This window comes from Callorhinus ursinus, unplaced genomic scaffold (genome assembly GCF_003265705.2).
Source record: "Callorhinus ursinus isolate GAN/ISIS: 27379988/994484 unplaced genomic scaffold, GSC_fseal_2.0 scaffold31, whole genome shotgun sequence".
Classification (NCBI taxonomy): domain Eukaryota; kingdom Metazoa; phylum Chordata; class Mammalia; order Carnivora; family Otariidae; genus Callorhinus; species Callorhinus ursinus.
The window spans coordinates 755,971-781,520 of NW_027397093.1; the positions used below are offsets into that span (position 1 = coordinate 755,971).

The 25,550-nt window shown below is 46.7% G+C and overlaps 2 pseudogenes; one reads left to right on the top strand and one right to left on the bottom strand.

The window, feature by feature from the left end:
- Window positions 1-977: 977 nt before the first annotated feature.
- On the top strand, window positions 978-1,567 carry LOC112830594 (heat shock protein beta-1 pseudogene; annotated as a pseudogene).
- A 12,793-nt stretch (window positions 1,568-14,360) lies between these two features.
- On the bottom strand, window positions 14,361-15,091 carry LOC112830783 (U1 small nuclear ribonucleoprotein C-like; annotated as a pseudogene).
- Between the last annotated feature and the right edge of the window lie 10,459 nt (window positions 15,092-25,550).

Consider the following 25,550-nt stretch of genomic DNA (forward strand, 5'->3'; position numbering starts at 1 on the left):
CAAATTGACAAGAAGTCAGCTCAGACTAGACTAGGTGCAGAAATGCTCCAGCTTTATGCACAGAAAACTGGCCTTGGAGGAGGGGCAATTGAGTTTCAGAAGGTATGATGTGATGCCCACACACAGATTTATTATCTGCAACTGTGTGTCCCAGAAGAGGCTTTTGGGGGACACAGGAATTTCCCTATCTCTCATCTGTCCTGCAGAATGCTTCTAATCTCTTTGTAGGGCATCCTGGCACCCCTGAGTTCCTTTTATACATTTTAGATATGTAATTTAGAGCAAGTGATGTTGTATCTGGTTTTCCCATCAATCAGAGCTTACTGTTGACTTTGTCAGTACCTGGGGGTGTATTATCCTTCACACAAAAAGAACATATATGAACCAGATTTTATAAAAAAATGAGCACCCCAGTTGAAAAACGGACAAAAGACATGAAAAATACAATTCATAAAAGGTTAAGAAATGCCCAGTGTTAGGTGAAAGTGTCCCTAACCTTCCACGACTATGTGTATAATCTGATACAAATAAGAATAGTTTCAGCGGCGCCTGGGTGGCTCAGTCGTTGGGCGTCTGCCTTCGGCTCGGGTCATGATCCCGGAATCCCGCGATCAAGCCCCGCGTTGGGCTCCCTGCTCTGCGGGGAGCCTGCTTCTCCCTCTCCCACTCCCCCTGCTTGTGTTCCCTCTCTCGCTGTCTCTCTGTCAAATAAATAAAATCTTAAAAAATAAATAAATAAACTACACTTCACCCTTAAAAAAAGGGAATAGTTTCAAAACGTTTCAGTGTGTATACTCTTTGATCAAGCAATTCCACTTCTCCAAATGTATCCTACGGAAACATCTGCCCAACTCAGCAGAGACAAACGTACAAGGATTTTCGTTGTACCTTTAGTATAGGAAATTTATTATAGAAAAACTGGAAAAAAGCATAAAAGTCCCTCAAGAGTAGACTGGGACTTCTCCAAGCCTCAGCCAGACGCGCGGAGCCCAGCCAGCATGACGGAGCGCGGAGTGCCCTTCTCCCTCCTGCAGAGCCCCAGCTGGGACCCTTTCCGAGACTGGTACCCGGCCCACAGCCGCCTCTTGGACCAGGCCTTCGGGCTGCCCCGGCTGCCCCGGCTGCCCGAGGAGGGGGCGCAGGGGTTCGGCCACAGCAGCGGGCCGGGCTACGTGTGCCCGATGCCCGGGGCCGCTCTCCAGGGGCCCCCCAGCCCCCCGTGGCCGCACCTACCTACAGCCGTGCGCTCAGCCCGCAGCTCCGCAGCGGCGTCTCCGAGATCCCGCACACCGCCGACTGCTGGCCAGTGTCCCCGGACGTCCACCGCTTCGCCCCCGAGGAGATGACGGTCAAGACCAAGGACTGCATGGTGGAGATCACCCGCAAGCACGGAGAGAGGCAGGAAGAGCATGGCTGCATCTCCCGGTGCTTCACTAGAAAATACGCGCTGCCCCCTGCTGCGGACCCCACCCTGGTCTCAGGGAAGGCTCACCTTGGAGGCGCCAATGGGAGCCAAGTAAGGGCCTTAGCCCTGCTGTCCACCCTCCACCTTCGTAGCCGTCACTGACCATCCCCACCCGCCAATACAGTTCGAAGCAACAACACCCCCCTCCAAAAAAAAGTATGATTGGTTAACCATACAATATAGCCCATGAGACTATTAAAAAGAATAAGGTAGGGGTGCCTGGGTGGCTCAGTCGTTAAGCGTCTGCCTTCGGCTCAGGTCATGATCCCAGACTCCTGGGATCGAGTCCCGAGTTGGGTACGCAGCAGAGCCTCTCCCTCTCCCCCTCCCTCTCTCTCTAAAGAATAAACAAATTAAATCTTTTTAAAAAAACTGTAACTGTGTGGTAACAGATGTTAACTGGACTTACTGTGATCACAATACCTACAAATATCAACTCACTATGTTGTACACCTGAAACTAATTATATGTCAACTATCTCAATTATATCTCCATTTTTAAAAATAAAATGAAAAAGACAGAAACACAACAGTGTAAATAATGGGCTACGTGGTTTTGTTGTTGTTATTGTTGTTTTAAGATTTTATTTATTTATTTGACAGAGATACACAGCGAGAGAGGGAACACAAGCAGGGGGAGTGGGGGAGGGAGAAGCAGGCTTCCCGCTGAGCAGGAAGCCTGATGCAGGGCTCCATCCCAGGACGCTGGGATCATGACCTGAGCCGAAGGCAGGCGCTTAACGACTGAGCTACCCGGGCGCCCCACAGGCTACCTGTTTTTGTAAGAAAAGGGGGGAGGGGCTCCTGGGTGGCTCAGTTGGCTGAGCATCTGCCTTTGGCTCAGGTCATGATCTCAGGTCCTGGGATTGAGCCCAGAGGAGGGCTCCACGCTCAGCGGGGAGTCTGCTTGTCCCTCTCCCTCTATATACTGTATTAGTTTCAGGTGTACAAAATAATGATTCAATATTTGTACAAATATTGCAAAATGATCACCACAGTAAGTCTAGTTAACATCCATCACCACACGTAGTTACAAAACTATTTGTCTTGTGATGGGAACTTTTTTTTTAAGATTTATTTACTTATTTGAGAGAGAGAGTGCGCTCTACGGGGGGGACCCCAGGGGGAGGGGCAGAGAGAGTGGGAGAGAGAAACTCAAGCCGACTCTACCCTGAGCACAGAGCCGGAGGCGGGGCTGGGTTCCAGGACCCTGAAATCACCACCTAAGCAGAAACCAAGAGTTGGAGACTCAACTGACTGTACGACCCAGGTGCCCCATGATGGGAACTTCTAAGATCTACTCTCTTAACTTTCCAATACGCAACACTGTATTATTAACTATACTCACCATTCTGTATATTCCATACTATATTTACTTTTATTTGCATAAGTAAACACTGGGAGTATTCGCAACAAATGAATAAAAGTGGTTCTCTATAGAAGGCAGGTGGGGGGGGCACCTGAGTGGCTCAGTCAGTTAAGTTGTCTGCCTTCGGCTCAGGTCATATCAGGATCCTGGGATCAAGCCCCACATCAGACTCCATGCTCAGCGGGAAGCCTGCTTCTCCTTCTCCCTCTGCCCCTCCCCCTGCTCATGCTCTCTTTCTCTCTAATAAATAAATTAAAAATCTTTAAAAAAAAAAAAGGCTGGTGGGGAAGTAATGGGCTGGATGGGGGCATAAGTACAAACAAGACTTCTAAGCATGAACCTTTTAATACTGTTTTGATATTTGAGGGAGGTATTACCTTTATGAAAAAATAAATTACAAAAAACCGAACAACAATGATATCATCAAATCTAGTAAGGATGCAATAAAATTATTTTACATACACCACACACACACACACACACACACACACACAATCATCTCCATCCAAGCAAGCGTCACTCATTGCCAATGCCAGAGGTCATTTTTCAGTTGATTTTTTAAAGACAATTTTTTAAGGGGTGCCTGGGTGGCTCAGTCGTTAAGCGTCTGCCTTCGGCTCAGCTCATGATCCCGGGGTCCTGGGATCAAGCCTTACGTTGGACACCCTGCCCCGCGGGAAGCCTGCTTCTCCCTCTCCCACTCCCCCTGCTTGTGTTCCCTCTCTCACTGTGTCTCTCTCTGTCAAATAAATAAAATCTTAAAAAAATTTTTTTTTCTTTAAATCTTCAGGAACTCTGTGGTGCACTGCAAAGAAATGTAATGTCCGGGCAGTGACTAGTCCAGTAACACAGAGGGTAAACACAAGATGGGTAAAAGGGAGCTTTGACTTTCTTTTAAGGCTGCCAAGCATATGAACCTGTCTATGACTCTTGGTGGAAGGTAGAGATGATCATTTTCCACTATGGAAGCCATAATGGCCAGATACTCCCTTTTCCAGCTTTCTTTGCACATAGGGCATAGACTCATCTGACACAGATCAGTAGCTAATCAGCTGCATCCTCCCCAGAACCCGAAGTGGGAGCTAGTGGTACGAAGAATCTTTTCTAGGTCATCAGCAGTAGTGAGGGCACCATCCACGTCCTGGGGCAGCCAAGGTGTCCAGGAACCGATGTTAATAGAGTCCAGGGCTAACAGGAGGCCCAGGGGTGGTATCCCGCTCCCCATGCTAACTGACCACATCGATGCTGCAGTGGCCTCCTTTTCCAGCTCTGGTTCCATTCTATAGCATCATTTGTTTCTGTGTCTCTGGCTGCAGAGCTTCCCTTGGACCTATTCTCCAGGCCTGCATCTCCAAGTCTCCCTCGATTCATTCTGTGCATTCTGTTTTCCTTACAGCTGTCAGAATTGCCTTCTGTCACTTGCAGAACCTGACTCTGGATTGCATGAGGGGTTCTCAAGCTGGAAGTCAGAGAAAAAAATACAGGAACCAACAACCTACCCAGGGTCTCCAGGCCTTTACCTCTAGCGGAAAACAAATAGGGAAGAGGGTAAAGCAGTCCCATCAATCTTAAAACTGTGTGTGTGTGTGTGTGTGTGTGTGTATGTGTGTGTGTGTTACAGGGCAGCGGTAGGGGTGGAAGTCAGACATGAGAATGCAAGAGGCTCTCCTGAGAAGAGGCTGCTGGTCCTGGGTCCTGGGTTGAGCTGGATCTAAAGCCTGCTGGGAAAAAGTGACAGCTACACACAGGTGATGGGTTTAGCCAATTAGCGATAAGACGTAAAAACCTGAGAGTGAGGTAGGATAGAGAATCTGTGAGAGTGAACTTTCTGCCACATAGTTATAGTCTGAAATTGGACGATTTTTTTAAATTTCATTTATTTATTTGAGAGAGAGAGAAAGAGCAAAGCTGTGGGGAGGGGCAGAGGGAGAGGGAGAAGCAGACTCCCCGCTGAGCAGGGAGCCCAACGCAGGGCTCGATAACAGGACCCCAAGATCATGACCCGAGCCGAAGGCAGATGCTTAACTGACTGAGCCACCCAGGTGCCCCGAACTGTATGATTTTTTAAAAAAATAATGATCTTGGGGGCGCCTGGGTGGCTCAGTTGGTTGGGCGTCTGCCTTCGGCTCGGGTCATGATCCCAGGGTCCTGGGATCGAGCCCCGCATCGGGCTCCCTGCTCAACGGGAAGCTTGCTTCTGCCTCTCCCACTCCCCCTGCTTGTGTTCCCTCTCTCGCTGTCTCTGTCTGTCAAATAAATACAATCTTTAAAAAATAATAATAGTGATTATGAGTTCATATGGCGCTTCTGAATTTAAAAGACGGATGGACAAAGGACTGCGTGGGTGAAGGTATGTGTGCTTGCTCCTCTGTACATATCCAGAACGACTTCTATTAGATCTGGGTCATTTATTCATTTAACACGTGTTCACTGAGCAGATACAGAAATGAATTAAAAATGTACATCTAATTTCACTCCTCTGAAAATCTCAATAAAACTTCAATAAAGGGATTTATAACTACTTTTTTCTTTCATTTGGATCTATATATCTTTTGTATTGTGGTAAAATATACATCATACAAATCTTTATCATTTTAACCATTGTTAAGTGTATATTTCAGTGGCGTTAAGTACTTCACAATGTTGCTCAGCCATTGCCACTATCCGTGTCCAGAACTTCCTCATCATTCCGAACAGAAACCCCACGCCCGTTGCATAATATCTTCACGTTCTTCCCTCCCACCCTGGCACTCCATTCTATTTTCTGTCTCTGTAATTTTGCCTGTTCTACATACCTCACATAAGTGGAATCATACAATATTTATGTGGGGTTTTTTTTATCTGGCTTATTTCACTCAGCGTAATGTTTTCAAGGTTCATCTATATTGTAGCGTGTATTAGAATCTCCTTTTTAAGGCTGAATAATATTTCATGGTAAAAGTGTATCACAACTTGTTTTTCCATTCATCTGTTGATAGACACTTGGGTGGGGTCTACCTTTTGGCTGTTGTGAAAATGCTGCTATGAATTTTGGTGTAGGATATCTGTTCGAGTTCCTGCTTTCTGTTCTTTTGGGTACATGCCCAGAAATGGGATTGCTGGATCAGATGGTAATTCTATATTTAATGTTTTGAGGAACCACCATACTGTTTTCCACAGCAATTACATCTTTATGTTTCCCTACCAGCAATGTACAAAGGTTCCAAATTTTCCACATCCCCACCAACATTTTCTTTCTTTTTTTAAAAGATTTTATTTATTTATTTGACAGAGAGAGAGATAGCGAGAGTAGAAACACAAGCAGGGGGACTGGGAGAGGGAGAAGCGGGCTCCTCACAGAGCAGGGAGCCCGATGTGGGGCTCAATTCCAGGACCCCGGGATCAGGACTTGAGCTGAAGGCAGACACTTAACCATCTGACCCACCCAGGCACCCCAACATTTTCATTTTTTAAAAGTCATCCAAAAGAGTATGAAGTGGTATCTCATTGAGGTATAATTACTTTTTAATGCATAACCTCACTAAGCGAGGGACGCATATCCAAGCCTGTCTGATTTGAGCTTTTTACTCCACATCCTGGTCCTTCTGAGGCCCAAGCACATTTGTTTTAACAAAGCAGAACATCTCCCAAACATTCCAGGACTTAGCTTAGATACGAAATCTTTGGTGTTGATGCCGTGTATCTCATCTTCAGGTCCACTCCCTGGAATCTTGCTTCAGGAACTTTGGGAAACTAAGCCTCAAATAGGACCAACTCTGATGTATAAAAATGCCCATGACAACATTTTCTTATAAAAGCAAAAGCAAAAACAATCTAGAATGACATAAATGTACAATAGAGGAATGCCAAGTAAATTTCAGCACATCCTCTCGATGGCTATGATGCAGTAGTTAAAGAATGATAATCACGAAGTCTTTGTTGAACCACTGAACCACTGAAAAACACTTAAGGGAAGAAAGTGGTCTGTAGCTATATGATAATATGAAGTTACACAAAGACCAGAAAACACATTATTAAAAAAGGTACTGTGTTAAGGTGTAGGATTAGAGGTGATTTTCTTTTTTAAAAACATCATTCATGTCCTTATATTGTATCTTTAATTAAAAAGAGGGGGAATGACACAGCGTGCCTGGCTGTCTCAGCCAATAGAGTGTGTGACTCTTGATCTCAGGATCTTGAGTTCAAGCCCAACATTGAGCACAGAAGCTACTTTAAAGAGAGAGAGACAAAAGTGAACGAGACACTTCATTGAGGTTGGCTGATGAGTGACGGCCAAATATCAATTCTCATTTTTTTATTGAGATATAATAGACATATAACATGGTATAAGTTTAAGGTGTACAACATATTGATTTGATGCATTTATGTTGCAATATGACTGCCATTGTAGTGTTAGCTAATATCTCAGTCATGTCACAAAATGATCATTTCTTCTAGTGGTGAGAACAATTAAGATGTAAGCTCTTAGCGAGTTTAATGTTTATAATACATAATACAGTTTTGTTGTCTCTAATCACTGCACTGTGTATTAGACCTCCAGGACACATTTATCTACTAGTCTCCAGCATGTACTCTTAAGCAACATCTTTCCCATTCCCCATCCTCAGTCCGTCTTTTTGAGTTTGTTTTTTGTTTTTTTATTTTTATTTATTTTTATTTTTTTAAAGATTTTATTTATTTATTCATGAGAGACAGAGGGAGAGAGAGAGAGAGAGAAGCAGAGGGAGAAGCTGGCTCCCAAGGAGCAGGGAGCCCGATGCGGGACTCGATCCCAGGACCCTGGGATCATGACCTGAGCTGAAGGCAGATGCTTAACCATCTGAGCCACCCAGGTGCCCTTATTTATTTATTTTTAAAGATTTTATTTATTTATTTGACAGAGAGAGACACAGTGAGAGAGGGAACATAAGCAGGGAGAGTGGGAGAGGGAGAAGCAGGCTTCCTGCAGAGCAGGGAGCCCGATGCGGGGCTTGATCCCAGGACCCTGGGACCATGACCTAAGCCCAAGGCAGACACTTAATGACTGAGCCACCCGGGTGCCCGTTTTTTGTTTTTTTAGATTCCACACATAAGAGATATATACAATATTTGTCTTTCTCTGACTTATTTCATTTGGCATACTGTCACTGAGGTCCATCTATATTGTCACAAATGGCAGGGTTTCCTTCTTTCTCATGTCAGAAAAATATGCCACCATATGACATAGCACATCTTCTTTAACCATTCTTCCATTCAGGGATGCTTAGTTTGTTGCTGTAGCTCGGCTCTTGTGCAATGACCATGGTAGTGGAGTTATCTCTTCTCCATCAGTTTTCATTTTTGTCAGGCAGCCATCTCACTATGATTACGAAATTTATTCTGAATCTTCTGCCGGCGCTTTCTGCCTGGTTATATCTTTAGATGGGTTCCAAGAAAGGTGTGGTTAAAACTGTGATGGCCAAATTCCAGGAGGTCTAGATGATTTGAGCAATTTGGATGGAGACCATTACTGAGGTTTCTAACAGTTGGCGCGCTGGGGACATCCCCAAGCCTCACATTTTTTCCATGCATTAAACCACCACTAGATGCCGCTAGAGTCTGTGCTATGCCTCCCAAGTAGGCTACGTGCGCCTTCCTCCTTCCCGTGGGGAAACGACGAACATTCATTTAAATGTGTTGTGTTAGGACACACTCATGTGCATTTTTACGCCAAGTAAAGCTCCGTGAGTTGGAAGCACCACCTTTTCTACGTCTTTTGAACACAGCGTTGGAATTCAGGCCTACCGAGCGTCTTCTGGGCCAGGCAGTCTTCATTTATTTTCCCATTTGATCTCTGTGCCTGGCCTCTTCTGTTTGCCCCTCCAGATCAGCTTTCCACCCCTCTCCCACCACCGCGAGCCCCCAGGGGCTGAGCTGTCGAGACAGAATTAGCCAGCTCACTTCTGCTCTGGCTTCCCCTTGGGTTTCGCCAGTGAGAAGCTCTGGCAGGAGGCGGCACTCGGAAGAGAGAGCACTTGAGATGTTTGTTCCCCAGTTCCCACCGCAGAGCCCCCACTGGCTGGCTTTGTCCGGCCACCCACGGTTCCGCCACCTGTAAGGTAGCCCTCCACACAGCCTCTCTGTCTCCAGGTTTTGTCCTTCGGCCCCGGGGAGGTGACAGACAGCTCAATTGTTCCTAGTCCCTTGTCCCCAGTCTTGGAGTACGGCACAATCCCCCAGGGTTACTCTACACCTTATTCACACCTTTGTAAATAGTCTTTGTATTAAACTCTCCTCAAATTACCCCCATTGAGTGTGTCATCCGTTTTCTGCCAGGATCCTGACTAATATACCAATACTAATATACCAATCCCTAACGAGATTGGGGTAACTCATCCAAATTTGAGAGGCAGTAAGCAGCATAACTGGGCTGGGAAACAGGTCTGTCTGCATCCTTTGCCGGGTCAGGCTGCACTGCTCAGGAAGGGCCAGATGAGCAGTGGGCACATTGGACAGCCGGGAATGGGTCCAGCACTGGGCATAAGGAACGGACTCTTCTGCTCTGTGCCCTAGACCACTGTATGTCCAGGGCCCATTCCCACTTCTGTCTCTCCCGAAGTTGGCCTGTGCCTTGCTCCTTATTCAGCAGTCATTGTATTTGCCCGGGAAGCCTTTGCTTGCAGAGCCCAGAGCAGTCTCCTTCATGACTCCTGTGGCGGTTTTTAAAATATGCCCACAAATTCTTGGAGATTCTCTCCATCAGGGGTGGTGTCTAATTCCCCTTCCTTGAATATGGGCTATCCCTAGTAATTTGTTTCTAACCAGCAGAATACAGAAGTGATGTGCCCTGACTTCTGAGGCTGGGTCATAAATGCAGATCAATTTCTGCCTGCCTCTCTCCTCTTGGGACATTAATTCATGAAATCCAGACTGCCATGCTGGGAGGAAACCCAGACAACACGGGGAGGCCATGTACAGGTGAGCCCTAGCTGAGGTCCCAGCCATGAGAAAGACTCAGGCCCCAGCCATGGTTTGATTACAACTACATGAAAGATGCCATTGAGAACTGCCTGTCCGAGGCCAGTCAATGGGAAACAAGAGAGAGGATAATAATAAAATGGTTGCCATTGTTTTAAGTCACTAGGTTTTGAGATAATGTGTGACACAGCAGTAGAAAATTGATGAAGTCCCTTCTGCATAGAAGTGACAGAGCCATCAATATTGATTCTCTTTGGGGTGTCCAATGTATTCTGGGAGACTACTCTCCTTTAATTTTCTTTAAAAATCTCCAAATTTGGGGTGCCTGGCTCACTCAGTTGGTGGAGGATGCAACTCTTGATCTCAGGGTCATGAGTTCAAGCCCCACGTTGGGTGTGGAGCCTACTTAAAAAAAATAATAAAATAAAATAAAATAAAATAAAAATCTCCAAATTTCACAAATAAATAGCTCTGAATTTCCAATTTTTATTGCATGATGATCTTGTCCTGGATTTTGTTCCTGGATACTTGAAAAGTTGATAACATCTTGGAATTAAATGTACCTGAATTTTTGTTCAGAACAGGTTCACGTTCTAGAATCTGCTCTTTTCACTTGATAATATATTGTTGACAACTTTCCAAATGAGTAAATATAGATATCCCGGATGCGTTTTAAACAATGGCTTCATAATATTAAGCCGCGGTTTTTATGAGTTTTCCCAAGCTGCATATGCCACCAAATAACACCCACCCACAGTAGGATAGTTTGTTAGTTCATTCGTTCTCTCACTCACTCATTCAAAACCCCATGAAATGTTCACTACATGCCTAGTAGTGGTTTTGAGAATATCAAGAACTTTGTAGAACTCTAAACCTAATTTTCTAGAGATAATTTTTGCTTAAGTTAGGGGAAATGGTCATCTTCCCTGGACAGGACAGGGTTGAAGATAATTGTTACAGGCAGCCTTTAAGATGGTTCCCAAAGCTCCTCCCCTCCCGCTGTTTATACTACTGTGTGCTCTGGATCTGGTGACTTGCTTCTAACAAATAGGTGAATAGTGATGGGATGATTAAGTTACAAAAGACTGTGACCTCCATCTCGCCCTATGACCTTCTATTTTTGCAGGCTTTAATGAAGCTGGTTGACATGTTAGAGAGGTCCAAATGGCAAGGAACTGATCCACAGTTAATAAGGAACTGAATCCCGTCAACAGCCCCGTGAGTGAGCTTGAACATGGATCCCTCCTGAGTCAACCTTCAGATAAGACCACAGCTTTGACTGATACCTTGATTGCCACCTTGGGAGAGACCCTGACATAGAAGATGCAGGTACACTGTGCCCAGACCCTGACTCACAGACACTGTGAGATAATAAGTATGTGTTGTTTCAATATCCTAAGTTGTAGAGTAATTTGCTATGCACCAATAGATAACAAACTGTCATTATTTAGGGATGAGAACTTGCAGGTTATGGCATGTGGTGACAAAATAAACGATTTAACTATTGTTGAGGTTGCCTGGAATGAAACACCCATTGAGGCAAGGCTCTGGGGGTCCTAGTGGCTGCCATGCGAAAACATCATAGAGGAAACAAGGAGTGCAGGGACTGGGTGAGGCCATTGCTTTGAACTCTGGGCACTTTAAGGAACGAGATTGAGAAGCACAAGGTCCTAGTTTCTTATTCCTCTTCCACTTCTGTTTATTTTTACTCTTCTCTTCTCATCTCTTCCCTTACGTTCCTGCAAAGTTCAATCCTAAAGGCACTAAGCGGGACAGAGCAAGGAAGGCATTGGTCCCTGGAGCGGAAGGAGCACTGGAGGCAGAGTGGGGTATTGGTGACCGAATTGGGTTCGGAGAGCGTTTGTGCAGGGGAGTACGGCCTGGCCCAGTAAGTCAGAACCTGCGCTGCCCCAGGAGGGCATTTACATAGGACGTTGGCCTCGGGTAGGCGTCAGAGCCCGCAGAGGGTGAGAAGGACAGCACTGCAGAGGGGTAGCTCAGTGAGGGCGTCACAACCTGAGCAGGGTAGTGAAAGTGTATTAGTTATCTCTTGCTGCGTTAGAAATTACCCCCAAACCTCGTGGGGTATAACAATAATCTTTTACTATCTCACAGTTTCTGTGAGTTGAGAATTCAGAGCATAGCAGGCTTGTCTCTGTTCTGTGATGTCTCAGGCCTAGCCTGGTGGACCTGATGGCTTAGGGCTGAAATAATCTGAAGTCTTGGCTGAAGCTGGAGGATCAGCTTCTACAGTAGCTCGCTTCATGCCTGAGAAGTCAGTGCTAACAAGTTGATTTCTTTCTCTGTGGGCCTAGCCACACATGACTCTGTCCACAGGACTGTTGAGTGTCCTTATAACATGGCAACCAGCTTCCCTGAGAGCCAGTGATCCTGGAGAGTGAGCCAGGAAGAAGTTATCTTTTCCTGATAAACTAGCTTAGAAAGTCCTATGGCATCATTTCTATCATATTTTATTCATTAGAAGTGAGTCACTAAATCCAACCCATCATCAAGGAGAGGGGAATTAGGTGACACCTTTTGAAGGGAAGAGTATCAAGGAATTTGCAGATATATTTTTAAACCACTACAGAAGACATGGAGGAGCAGCCTGGTTGGGGATGGGGGTGTCTCAGACCCCGAGCAGGGTGAGGAGGGCATATACATAGAGGGGAAGTGTGGCATGGGTTTGCAGAGCCTGAGCAGGATGAAGAAGGCATCCATGTGGGAGAGACAGACTGGCTGGGGAGTTAGAGCCCAAGTGTGTTTGAGGAAAGCTTCTGTGCTTGTGTGGGGGTGGGAGTAGTGCTGGAAGATGGTTTGCATACAGGGGATTGATCACATAAGTAAATATATTAAGGATAATTAGAGCCAGAAGAGTGAGTTACAAATATGGAAAGAGAGAAAAATAACATAAATCCTGTGATGTTGGTTTGGGAACTGTAGGTATGAGTGTGAACTCGTGGATTTCAAGATGGAAAGGTGGTTAAATAGACAGGGTGTGTGTGTGTGTGTTTCCTATTGTCCAGGGGGCCTGGAAGAGCAGAATCCTAATAGCAATGAGCACACATAGCACCAAGGAATACCATTTCTTCTAAAAGGAACCAATGTTCTTTAGAGAAATGGCAGATTCCAGACTTAGAGCAGGGAACATACAAGATGAGCCCAGAACACCTTTTTAAACCAGAAAGCGAGGACTTGCTCAAGAATGTTTGGAACGTGAGTCAGCATGAAGGAGTTCCCACTGACCAAATCTGGGACAATTTGAGCCAGCCAAAATTTTAAAAAATGACATTAAGAAAATATATCCCAGGGCACCTGGGTGGCTCAGTCATTAAGTGTATGCCTTCGGCTCAGGTCATGATCCCAGGGTCCTGGGATGAAGCCCTGCATTGGGCTCCCTGCTCAGTGGGGAGCCTGCTTCTCCCTCTCCCACTCCCCCTGCTTGTGTTCCTGCTCTCACTGTCTTTCTCTCTGTCAAATAAGTAAATAAAATCTTTTAAAATAGAAAATATATCCCATTGAAATAAAATAGGAAAGCATGAGTCTGTACTAGTATTAATAAATGAATAAATTGATGAGGAATGAGGTATTTACAGGGTTTCAAAGTATCCACCAAATACTTAATAATTTCAAAGGGAAAACAGTGCCTTACAGTGGAGAAACAGGCACCATGAAGCGGTCAAAATGAACATCACCGGTAATGTGACAAATCAAAATCATATACCACCTGATTGGATGCAAATAGAAATGCACGGTATCACTTCTGTGATAACCTGCATCTCGTCATGAGGAAACAGCAGACAAACCAAAATTGGGGGCTACAGAATAACTGGACTGTGATCTTCCAAAGTATCAAGGATATGAAAGTTAAGGAAACACTGAAGAATTGTTCCAGAGTGAAGGGCATTAAAAAGACATGAAAACTAAAAGCAAATTGCCAGTGTGAAATGGATCGTAATGTTCTAAAGACATTTGGCAAAACTTGAATGGGATCTGAGGATTAGATGGTAGTAATGCTAATTTCCTGATTCTAATGTAGGTTGATTCTTTGTAGGAAATACACACTTACTGTTCTATCAGAGAAGTAAGCCCTAATATCTGAAGGCACCCCAAATATAATAAGAATTAACTCTCTCCTTAGCATAATGCTAATTATGTACCATCCATGGGAGAATTGTAATAAATAGTCCCTCAAATCATTTTCTTCTCTTCTGTCATTCGCTTGAGGAACCCCAATTGAGAAGGCCTGCACTTTATTTATTTATTTTTTTAAGATGTTATTTATTTGACACAGAGAGAGAGAGCACGCAAGTAGACAGAGCAGCGGCAGAGGGAGAGAGAAAAGCAGGCTCCCCGCCCAGCAGAGAGCCCAATGTGGGACTTGATCCCAGGATCCTAAGTCAAAGGCAGACGCTCAACCGCTCAAGTAAATGAGCCACCCAGGTGCCCCCTGCACTTTAGTATTATAGGATGATCATGTCAGCAACTTACTCTCAAATGGTTCTGGGGTGGGGAGAAGAAGGAAGTCTGAGGTTGTTTCAAGGTTAAAAAGAAAGAAAGAGAAAGAAGGAAATGCTATGAATTCTTTCTTTTTTTAACTAAAACAGTTGACAATTTTATTTTCACATTTCACAATACAAATGAAAATTGCTTTTTTTTTTTTTTTTTTTTGTCCCACTACTCCCCAGCAAAAACTATTCTCTCTTTGATAGGAAGGGGGAGCAAGTCTTCCTTGTCCTGCTGTGAGAAAACACCCAGAGTCACAACACCATGATCTCCTGGTGAAGTAAACAAGTAATATAAAATGAACATAAAGAGGTTCCTATCTCTTCTTATCTGTCCGGTCGAGTCATTCCTGGCCGAGTGGGCACCATCATGGGACGGGCAGGAGGTCTCATCATTGGGGGCCCAGGCATCATTGGCATGTGGCCTCCCATAGGTGGCCTCATTCCAGGAGCAGGTCCCACTGGCATCATCCCAGGAGGAGGAGGGCCCATCATTGGCATCATGGGAGGGCCCCCCATATGGGGCGCTGGCATCATACCAGGGCGAGGAGGACCGGGGAGACTGGGGGGAGGTGGGATCATTGCCCCTGCAGGAGGAGGAGCAGAGAATGGAGTAGGAGGTATCTTTCCTTGTTGAAATGCATTGGTTGTTTTGTCGATCAGGCTCTGAGCCTGCTCTTCCATCCATTTCTGATAGTAGTCTTTCACATTCTCTTTGTGTTTCCTACCACTGCAGTGTTGTCTTTCTCACAGATGGAGAGTCATGGGTGAGGTACGTGTCGCAGTAGTCACAATAAAACTCAGGCATGTTGCTCTGCAGGCCCGGAAATGCTATAAATTCTTAATCTAAGGCACAGCCCAGGGACTTTCTATAATTATGCTAAAAGAATCGCTAACCTCTTGTAGCCACAGGGCTGAGGGAGCCAAAAATCAGACTCAAAGTTTGAGCAGTACTTTAATAAATTATGGTATCAGTTGGATTAATATCTTTTAAAGATTTTATTTACTTATTTGCCAGAGAGAGAGAGTACAAGCAGGGGGAGTGGCAGAGGGAGAGGGAGAAGCAGGCTCCCCACTGAGCAACGAGCCTGATGAGGGACTCAATCCCAGGACCCCAGGACCACAACCCAAGCAGAAGGCCAACGCCCAACCGACTGAGCCACCCAGGCGCCCTAGCCTCACCATTTTTAAAAAAAAGATTTATTTATTTATTCATTCATTCATTTATTCATTTATTTATTTATTTGAGAAAGAGCACAAGAGAGTGCATGCGCACACATGCAAGCATAAGAGTTGGGGAAGGGGCAGAGGGAGGGAATCTTCAAGCAGAGACCGCACTGAGTGTGAGCCCAATGCTGGGCTTGATCTCACTACCCATGAGATCACGACCCAAGCCGAAACCAAGAGTTGGTCACTTAACCAACCAACTGAGTCACCTGGGCACCACAACCTCACCATTTCTTAGGTGAAAGTTAAGGCAGTGATAAGGGAAGAATAGGCTTCTCACAAGTTCAGTGAGGTTTACAGTACTCCTTTTTTTTTTTAAGATTTTTATTTATTTATTGAGAGAAAGAATGATAGAGAGAGAGCATGAGAGGGGGAAGGGTCAGAGGGAGAAGCAGGCTCCCTCCTGAGCAGGGAGCCCGATGCGGGACTTGATCCCAGGACTCCAGGATCAGGACTTGAGCCAAAGGCAGTCGCTTAACCAACTGAGCCACCCAGGCGCCCGGTTTACAGTACTCCTAACCACAGTCATCCTAATGTGTCTGAGGAGTCAGCTTGTGCTTGAAGACCCCTTAGAGACTCTGGAGCCAGTCTCCTGCAAAAAAGGAAGCCAATCCCACTGGTGGTGGCTCTGGGCCTACTACTGGAACTGTGGCCCTCAACCTTAGCTGCCCTCTGTAATCACCTAGGGAATCTTCAGGCTCACTGGATCTCTGGATTGCATGCCCAGAAATTTTGACCTAATTGGTCTGGGGTCCAATTTAATTTGGGTCTTAGCAGCTCCCAAAGAGATTCTAACTTGCAGCCAAGACTGAAAACTACATACTGAATTAGAGCTAAAACACAGGATGTCCAAAGGTCAGATTACAACATAAAACCCAGGAGCAGCCTCATATGCAAAAGAATTTGCAAGATTTAGTTAATTCACACCAGCAACATACATTATTTGGCATTCTTCTGCATGGGAAATTTGTTTCTTCTTTCCCATTTATTTATTTTTTCAATCACTTATATCAGTATGATTCATGGATATTTACTTTATATTTGGGGTTATAATCCAATACTACTCTTATTGCTCAGATTGCTCCAGTTTTAGCCATTAGGAGCTCTTTCAGTTGGCTTCTCTGTGCCTTTGACACCCCCAGCATTGTGGGGTTTGTTTTTCAGTACTTCCTTAACTTTCTGGCACTACGAGATGCTCCAGGCTTATTGTCACCAGCTAGACCCCAAGACCTTTTACTGCCCACCTGCTTGTATTCACTGACCTGTGTCTCACATCTTTTCTTAAACTCTTCTTTCTAGCTTACCTCTTAACTCAGGCAAATGGAAAGCGAAACTGCCCCTCTTATCCACAGCAACTGCCTTGACAAGACCCCTAGCCAACCCAGACCAATTTGAACTTAACCCCTGAATCACACTTGTGCCGATGGACCATGGAATGACCTGCTGAATGACCGACAACTACCTTTACCTCATTATAATACTAAAATCTCCACCCAAGGAGGAGCACAAGCCTCATTTGCATAACATACACTGTGTGTAGGAGCATGTTTCCTTAAGACGCATGCACAACCTTATGTCTGTCTCTACATGAGATGACAAGTCTTCCCTATCTAAATATTCATCCTAACCCTAAATAAAAGGAATCCACTCACCCTTGCTTGGGAAGTCACGGCCTTGGAAGTCATTCCCTGTGATCTTCTTTTTTTTAAGATTTTATTTATTTGACAGAGAGAGACACAGCGGGAGAGGGAACACAAGCAGGGGGAGTGGGAGAGGGAGAAGCAGGCTTCCCACGGAGCAGGGAGCCCGATGCGGGGCTCAATCCCAGGACCCTGGGATCATGACCTGAGCCGAAGGCAGATGCTTAACGACTGAGCCACCCAGGCACCCCATGTGATCTTATTTGCTGCAAATAAAAGGGTTTTTTGGTGTGACAACTCAACCTGGTGCAGTTTCTGACTCACCACGAGGCAAACTCATGTTGGTTGGGTTACATTATCTTGCACATTTCTTGTCCCAGTCTTAGAATCACCCATTTCTCCAAGGGTCCCTCGTTCCTTTTATTGCAGAATGGTATTTGAAACCAAGATCTGAGAGCTAGGTGTAATTTTTATATCCTACTACACTACAAAAAAAAAAAAAAAGACCCAAATAAAAAAGTCTGTTAAGAGGGGCTTCTCCCTCTCCCTCTGCCTGCTCCTCCTGCTTGTGCTCCTAGGTCCCGCACACGCAGGTGCTCTCTCTCAAATAAATAAAATCTTAAAAAATAATCTGTCCCCAGGGCCAACCTCCCCAGATTGGCACACCCAACCTTGGAATCGCTTCCCTTTCCTGGCTGTCCTGTGAGAGTCAGAGTTGGAGGCTGTCCTGACCATCACTTGTTTGGTGGCCTTCTTTCAGGCTCTGGTGGGCATTGATAAAACAAACAAATAAGAGTGCAGTAAGTGCCCAAAGAGAAGAAAGTTAAAAGTTCACAGAGGAAGGAGAAACTAATGCAGTGGGGAGGACTGGAACGACTTTGGAGCCTTGAGAGCAGCTCAGGAAGTAGTGCTTGAGAGCAGACGCCATGGCTGACATGCTCTTGGTACCCCTGACCAACCTGCTGCCTGGCCAACAGCAGAACTCCATCAGCACCTGCTGGTGGTTCTACTGCACTGAGCTCAGAGCAGCCCACAGAATATTTGCAGAGCCCTCAATTCGGAATGCCTGAAATAGTTCTCCAGCCCTGCTGCTTGTTCTAGGCAAAAGAATCCCGCAAAGTTTCTGATGCTTAAGAATTTACTCTGGGGGCGCCTGGGGGCTCAGTCGTTAAGCGTCTGCCTTTGGCTCAGGTCATGATCCCAGGGGCCTGGGATCAAGCCCCGCATCGGGCTCCCTGCTCAGCGGGAAGCCTGCTTCTCCCTCTCTCACTCCCCCTGCTTGTGTTCCTGCTCTCACTGTCTCTCTCTGTCAAATAAATAAATAAAATCTTTAAAAAAAAAAAAAAATTTACTCTGTGTGCCAGGGAGCCTGGCTGGTTCGGTTGGAAGAGCATGAGACTCTTGGTGAGTTCAAGCTCCACATTGGGTGTAGGGATTATTAAAAATAAATAAATAACTTTTTTAAAAAAAGAATTTACTCTGTGTGCCTTCTGCGGGGGGGGTGGGGATTTTTACACCATTTATACCATTTTTATACCATTCTTGGTAGCACTTAAGCAGCATTTGAGAGATTATTTTGGAAGTGAAGTCGTCAAATGGGTCCTAAAGTCACCTATGCAACCTGATAAACTCTGGGAGTGAGCTGGACTGAAAGGATGGAGAGAGTACAGAAAAGAGCTAAGTCAAGGCCCTCAGTCATGGGGACTGAGACAAACCCAACCAAGACAAAATCTGGAGCAGCAGGCTCCCCGGTCAGAAGGTTCAACCAGTTGCTGTAGCAGTTGGGAGGTGATGACCCCTGGCTGCAGTGGAGGGTGGAGGGTGTGGGGAAAGAACTTTAAGTTCTTCATAGGAGGCACTCCTGTAAGCAGCTGACCACTAACAAAAACACTCATGCGGCATAGCCCAGATAACTGCTGGGGAATAACAAGTAAGCCAGCTTGGCAGAAGAAAGGAGGATAAGCAGGTAACTGGAGCCTGGGAAGCTTCTGGAACAGGACTCTTGAAGCTGGGCCTGGACAAATTTCATGGCCTGGAGCCTGAAACCGGGTGCAAAACTGGGAGATCGTGTGCATTTTTCAGGGCACAGAATTAACAGAGCATATCTTTTTCTCAAAGGTTGACCCTACTGTGGAGTCTCTGCAAAGTCAGGAGACCCACTGCAGCTTCTGGGCAGAGTGAGATAAAATTGAGACGCCGCCTGGGATCAGACCTTGCAGTTTATCAAAAGAGCCCGAAGTGGCGTGGCCCCTAACTCACAGCTGCCTCCTACAACCCTTTTGGGAGGGGGAGGGGGAATGGTATGAATTACCCTCGTTTTACCAAAACTGACACATAATTCCCTTTCCACAATCCCGGGGGTCCTCCGGGAGGTATCTCTGTGATTCCAGAGGAGAGGATGCACACAGCCTCAGGTGAGTTTGGGAGACTCTAAATATTCATTCTGTAGGGAACACCCGCGACCCTGGACCATGGGCCGCGGGAAGCGACGGCCTGGGGAAGCCAAGGGCGCACAGCTAATTATAAGTGCGATTACTGCCTCATCGTACAGTGCTGTTTGGGGTAGCCAAGGAATCTGGGGGCGGGGAAGGGGTTCCGGGTTCAGAAGCCTCAAGTTTGTTGGGTACATCAGCTTCAGCGAGACGGAGGAAGCAAAGCAGAAGTGAGCGCGGGAGACATGAGCGCAGCAAAAACGTGCAGGAAATCGTGCATCTGGCAGCAAAGGCCCGGGTAGCGCGATGCGTGGCTGGGTGGGCACTGCAGCTCGGGACGCGCCACCAGGCGGCCTTGGGCGCCCAGAGCCCGCTCCTGACCGCGGGTTCGCGCCCACACTTACTTCCTGGAGCTTCACAGGCCGTACCCCGATGGACTCAGCGGGCGGGAGGCGTGGAGGCGCCAGGTGTCCACACCATTGGGGCAGGCGCAGTGCCGGCTAAGCCCTTTTGGACTCAAACATCTCAGATAAAGAGATCAAAGCCCAGGCGGGGGTGGAAGGGCCAATCCTGCCGCCGCTAGCGGGTCCCCAACGGCTCGAGAGCTAAGCGCGGGACAGCAGAGCCAGTGCGCTCAGGGGAAGGCAGCCCCCCACGCACTCTTGGGCCGCTGCAGCTCCTGGACTGTCCTTTGCTCATCACCCCACATCCGCTCCCCGGGCCGCGGCCGGACAGCCCCGCTTGGTCCCCGGGCCATCGATCAGTCTTGGAAGAGCTGGCGAGGTCATCCGCACAACAAAGGCGGCCCCAAACGGCGCCTTCTGTCTTGTAAATATCAGGTCCCGCCCCCAGACAAAGTGGAGCCCCGGGTAGAAGCTGCCGGAGGCACCCGCCCCCGCTCCACTCCCCACCCCCACAACTCCGGAGCTCTTTCATTTGAAATGTTAATGTTTCGAAGCTTCCTTCTAGGCCGGGATCTGTCTCATTGAAAGGCGGCTGAAACCTCTGGGATTAATAAACAAACCGGCATTTGGCTTGGGCGGGAACAGGGTAAACATTTGTCCGTCTAAAAAAGAGAGGCAGGTGTGCGTAAGACAAACGCGGGTAAATTATTACACAGCCCCGGCTACTGGCTTTAAAAAGACTGCTTTGTGCACCGATTCCAGGATTTGGAGAAGTTTTCCCAACGAAGAGACCCTTATTTGCACCCTCCAGGCTGAGGGCCCCGGCTGCACTGCCTTCCTCCCCCGCCTGGCACTGAGAAATCCAGGTCGCAGGTGGAGAGCCCGCGGGGCCGCGCTCGGGCGGAGCCAAGCCCAGGCCCCGCCCAGGTCCTCCTACGCTGTCGTCCTGCTGCGCTGGAGCCCCGCCCTCAGTTCCACCGCCAAGCGGCCGCTAGGGTTCTGAGTGTCCTCGGGTAGCCCTGACCACGGCGAGGTTGGGTGTCTCTTGGCGGGTAGGCCTGAGTGTAACACGCTCGGCAACCGCGCCTGCGGAGGACCCAGGGGGGCTCATAGCGGGTGCTTTTCAAAAGTCTTGGCGTGAGTTTCCCTGTCCATATTCGATAGTTTGTCAAGGCTATTGCCAAAATATTATCAAGTCGGATTCCTTGCCCAGCCCAGCTGCTAGCGATGATAATAGTACCCGAGGTCACTTTGGGAGCGCTGACACTCTGCCATGCACCACTGTTCCAAACCCTTCACATGGATAAACTGTGATGATACAAACCATCGACTTGCTCCTTTCTAGAACGGGGACGTCATGTCCTCGCCACCTGTCCTCGCAGGGTGAGAGCAAATTGGAGCATGTGCCCCCACGGGATTTGGGGTCCCAATTGTGCAGGTCTGACTCCACGTGCCCCGGGAATCGTGTGTGCTGGGGAGGGGCTATGGAGGTGACCGAGGCGGCATTGTGGGCCTGGAACACAGCCAGGTCCCCACAATTTCCCCAACTTCAGTATTCTTTAATCCACTAAATCCTCCCAGGCACAGCCTGGTCTTCCAAAAGCTTTTGCCTCAAGCTGGGAAAACCCAATAAAGGAATGATCATTTTTCAACCATGGGAGCCAGCAACATTCATACATAATGAAGCAAGTCACACAAAGGAAAGAATTCTTTCCCATTCTCCTGGGAGAGGCCCCTCAGCCCAGGGAATCTTCAGAGCTGCCCAACTGCCCAAACTATGGGCCAGCCTGGGGGGGGGGGCATACAGAGGGGTGGGGGTTCACTGAGGAGCCCTCCTACCCACCCAAAGCCTGGAGTTGTCACCTGAGGAAATGCCAGCCCAGGTTATTCCTAAGCATTTCTTACAAATTCCAGTTACTGCATTTCCTCTGCCCTGAGTGCCACTTGTGGATCCCCTGGTCCAGATGAGTGACACAGAGAAGGGAGGAGGAACAGCTTCTAGCAGAAGACCACCCCTCTGGATAACACCTGGATGCTGTCAGAGGACCCAGTGGACAGGGTGGGAAGAGATTGTACATCACCTGGTTAAGATAAGGTGCTTTGGCCTTGGATTGGTAAATAAGCTTGGCCTTGTAAACACCCATCTACCCCTCTACCCTCAGTGCTCAGAGATACATGATCTCCCAGGTTTGTTACACCTTCCCACAGGTACTAGACCATTGACTCCAACCTGATCTCTTCCTTTAAACTTACTGACCTGAGGTCTCAAACGGATCCTTACTCCTCCAGGCGGGCCTGGGCCTCGGGCTGGAAAGGACAGCAAAAGAATAGGGTTCCTCTACCTGGTGTGATGTTAAAGACCCAGGGTAGCATATGCTTCGTGCCTGTGACCTATGGATAAAAACAGTCACCTGTGAAGTAGCTGAGTGATCTTGGGCAAGTCATTTACTTTGTTCAGTATTCCTTAAGTTTCCATTGGCAAAGTGATCAGAAGCAGAACATTCCTGGGATGCCTTGGTGGCATAGTTGTTTAAGCATCCGACTCTGGATCTCAGGGTTGTGAATTCAAGCCCTGTGTTGGACCCCGGCGTGGAGCCTACTTAAAAAACAATAATAAAATAAAGTAAAATGAAATGAAATGAAAGAAATAGAACATTCCTGGAAAGGAGGAGATGTGGGGAAATCTGCATTGTAAACTCAGCCCCCGGAAGCCTTCTCACACGTTCTCCTGAGGCTCCGCTGTATGATGGTAGAGAGGGAACTCTCCTTGCCACGCTGTCATCTGGCCTGGAAGTGAAATATCTGAAACTGAATCACCCTGGCATCCTGGCTTGGGTGAGCGGCAGTCAGAGGCAGATTGGCTTTCAGAGCAGGTGACAGCCCAGTGGCCTGTCTCCTATCACTGGAGGCAGGCAGTCAGCTAACACCACCTCACTGCTGGGATGGATCTTGCTCCCAGCATGGTATCCCACCACCTCTTGCCTGGGAGATGAGCCCGAGCAGATCTTCACTGACATTAAATAGCCTTGTTCTGCTCCCACTGTTTCCATCTCAAGGATATCAATCCCTAGCCTGCCTGTGGCTATCAGACTTCTTTTTCAACATTTCCATATCCATTTTCCAAACTTACTTAGAAAGAGGCACAAAGCTCCAGTATGACCAAACCTCCATATGCCCGGTTTTCTGTATCTACTTTTATTTATTTATTTTTTAAAAGATTTTATTTATTTGAGAGAGAGAGAGAGAGTGCAGGCACGAGCTGGGGGGAGGGGCAGCGGCAGAGGGAGAAGCAGGCTCCTGGCTGAGCAGGAAGCCTGATATGGGGCTCCATCCCAGGACCCTGGAATCATGACCTGAGCTGAAGGCAGACGCTTGACCAACTGAGCCACCCAGGAGCCCCTGTATCTACTTTTAATTTAGAATTTACAGAAACAAGGTATAGAGGATGATTGACTACATGGGAGGGTGTATGACTCACTGGGTTCCACAAGTGGAGAGGGAGAAGGACTTTCCAGGTCGAGGGGGCTACATGAGTGAGGCAGTGGAAGCCTAAGACCATTGGCTTGTCTGGTATAGCTGGAGAAGAGATGAATTGGAAACAGGGGCGGGGTAAAGTGGCAGCGACTACAAATACCAGAGCCAATCCCGGTGGATGTGAACTTATACTGGTAGACAGTGGGGAGTCAAGGAACCCGTTTTAAAAGAGGAAAGTGGTTTGTTAAATGTATGTTTTAGGTCATTTTGGTAGCTGTGCAAGGGTGAATTCATTTTTAAAAATAGATTTTTTTTTAATCAGTTTTAGGTTCACAGAAAAATTGAGCATGTAATAGAGGGAATTCTCATATATTTCCCTTCCCTTCCCAAGTTTATTATTATTGTCTTGAATTAGTGCGGTATATTTGCTACAGTCAATGAACCAACATGATGCATTAACTAAAGTCCATAGTTTACGTTAGGCTTCACTCTTTGTACACTTCTATGGGTTTTGACAAATGTATAATATCATGTACCCACAGTTATGGTATCAGAATCATTTCATCTCCCTAAAAATTCCCCTGCACTTCACCTATTCATTATTCCCCCCTTGTTCCCTGTTAAGGTCCTTGGCAACCACCAACTGCTACAGCGTTGCCTTTTCCAGAACATCATATGGTACATGGACTTTTCAAGATGGCTCCTTTCTGTTAGTGTGGGATTCAATCCCAGAACCCTGGGATCATGACCTGAGCCAAAGGCAGATGCTTAACCAATTGAGCCACGCAAGGGTCCCTCAGTAAGCCTTTAAAAAATCTTTTCCTTTGGTAAATATTTGCTGAAATTCTGTATCAATATTGTTTGATAGAAATATAACCAAGGTCACAAACTTGCTTTTTCTAGTAGCCACTTTAAAAAAGGCAAAAAGAAACAGATAAAATTAATTTTAATAACATATTCTACTTAATATATTCAAAATATTATCATTTCAGCATTTAATCAGTGTAAAATTGAGATACTTTTATTCTTTTATTGTGTGTGTACCAAGCCTTTTAATACGAAATTCAGTGTGCATTTTATATTTTCAGCACATCTCCACTTGGACTAGTCACATTTCCAGTGCTCAGTGAACACACGAAGCAGGACAGAGTGCTGGGTGCGGAGGGTACAGCAGGGAACAAAATGGACAAAGTTTCTGTCCTCACATAGTTGACAGTCTAGTACGGGAAACCCATAACAAAGAAGTAAACAAATCTTTTATTTTATTTTTTTAAAAGATTTTATTTATTTGAGAGAGAGAATGAGAGAGAGAGAGCATGAGAGGGAAGAGGGTCCGAGGGAGAAGCAGACTCCCTGCTGAGCAGGGAGCCCGATGCAGGACTCGATCCCGGGACTCCAGGATCATGACCTGAGCCCAAGGCAGTCGCTCAACCAACTGAGCCGCCCAGGCGCCCCTAAACAAATCATTTTAGAGAGTGATGTGTTAGTCTGTGGTATTATAGACTGGGAAGCTGCGTTAGTTTGCCTGGGTAGTCAGGAAAGCTTTTCTGAGGCTGAGAACCAAAGGAGGAGGCATTAACCATCAATTATCTATTGCCACAATAACGCAGTGTAACAACCCACTCCAAAAGGCAGAGGCTTAACATAATAACTATTTATTATTGCTCATGAGTCTAAAGTCATCTGGGCAGTTGGTCTGGCCCGAGGTGGGCTCACACATGCAACCGTGGGCAGCTGCAGGTCAGGTAGGTGGGTATGCTAATCCTGGCTTGGCTTGCATGTTCGGGGTCTGGTGGCTGGTGACTGGTATAGGATGACCTCAGCTCTTCTCCATGTGGCTTCTCATCCTCCAGCAGGCTAGCCCAGGCCTGTTCTCCTGGTGGAGGCAGGGATCCAAGAGAGAATGTGGAAGCATTCAAGTTTTCATAAGACTCAAGCTCAGAACTGTATCACTTCTGCCATGTTCTTTGGGCCAACCCAAGTTACAAGGCTAGCCCAGATTCTTTGAGGAGCAGCAAAGTCACATTACAAAAGGTGTGCATACAGGGAGGGATGGAAAATTCAGGCGATTTTGTGACTGATCTTCCATATTACTTAAA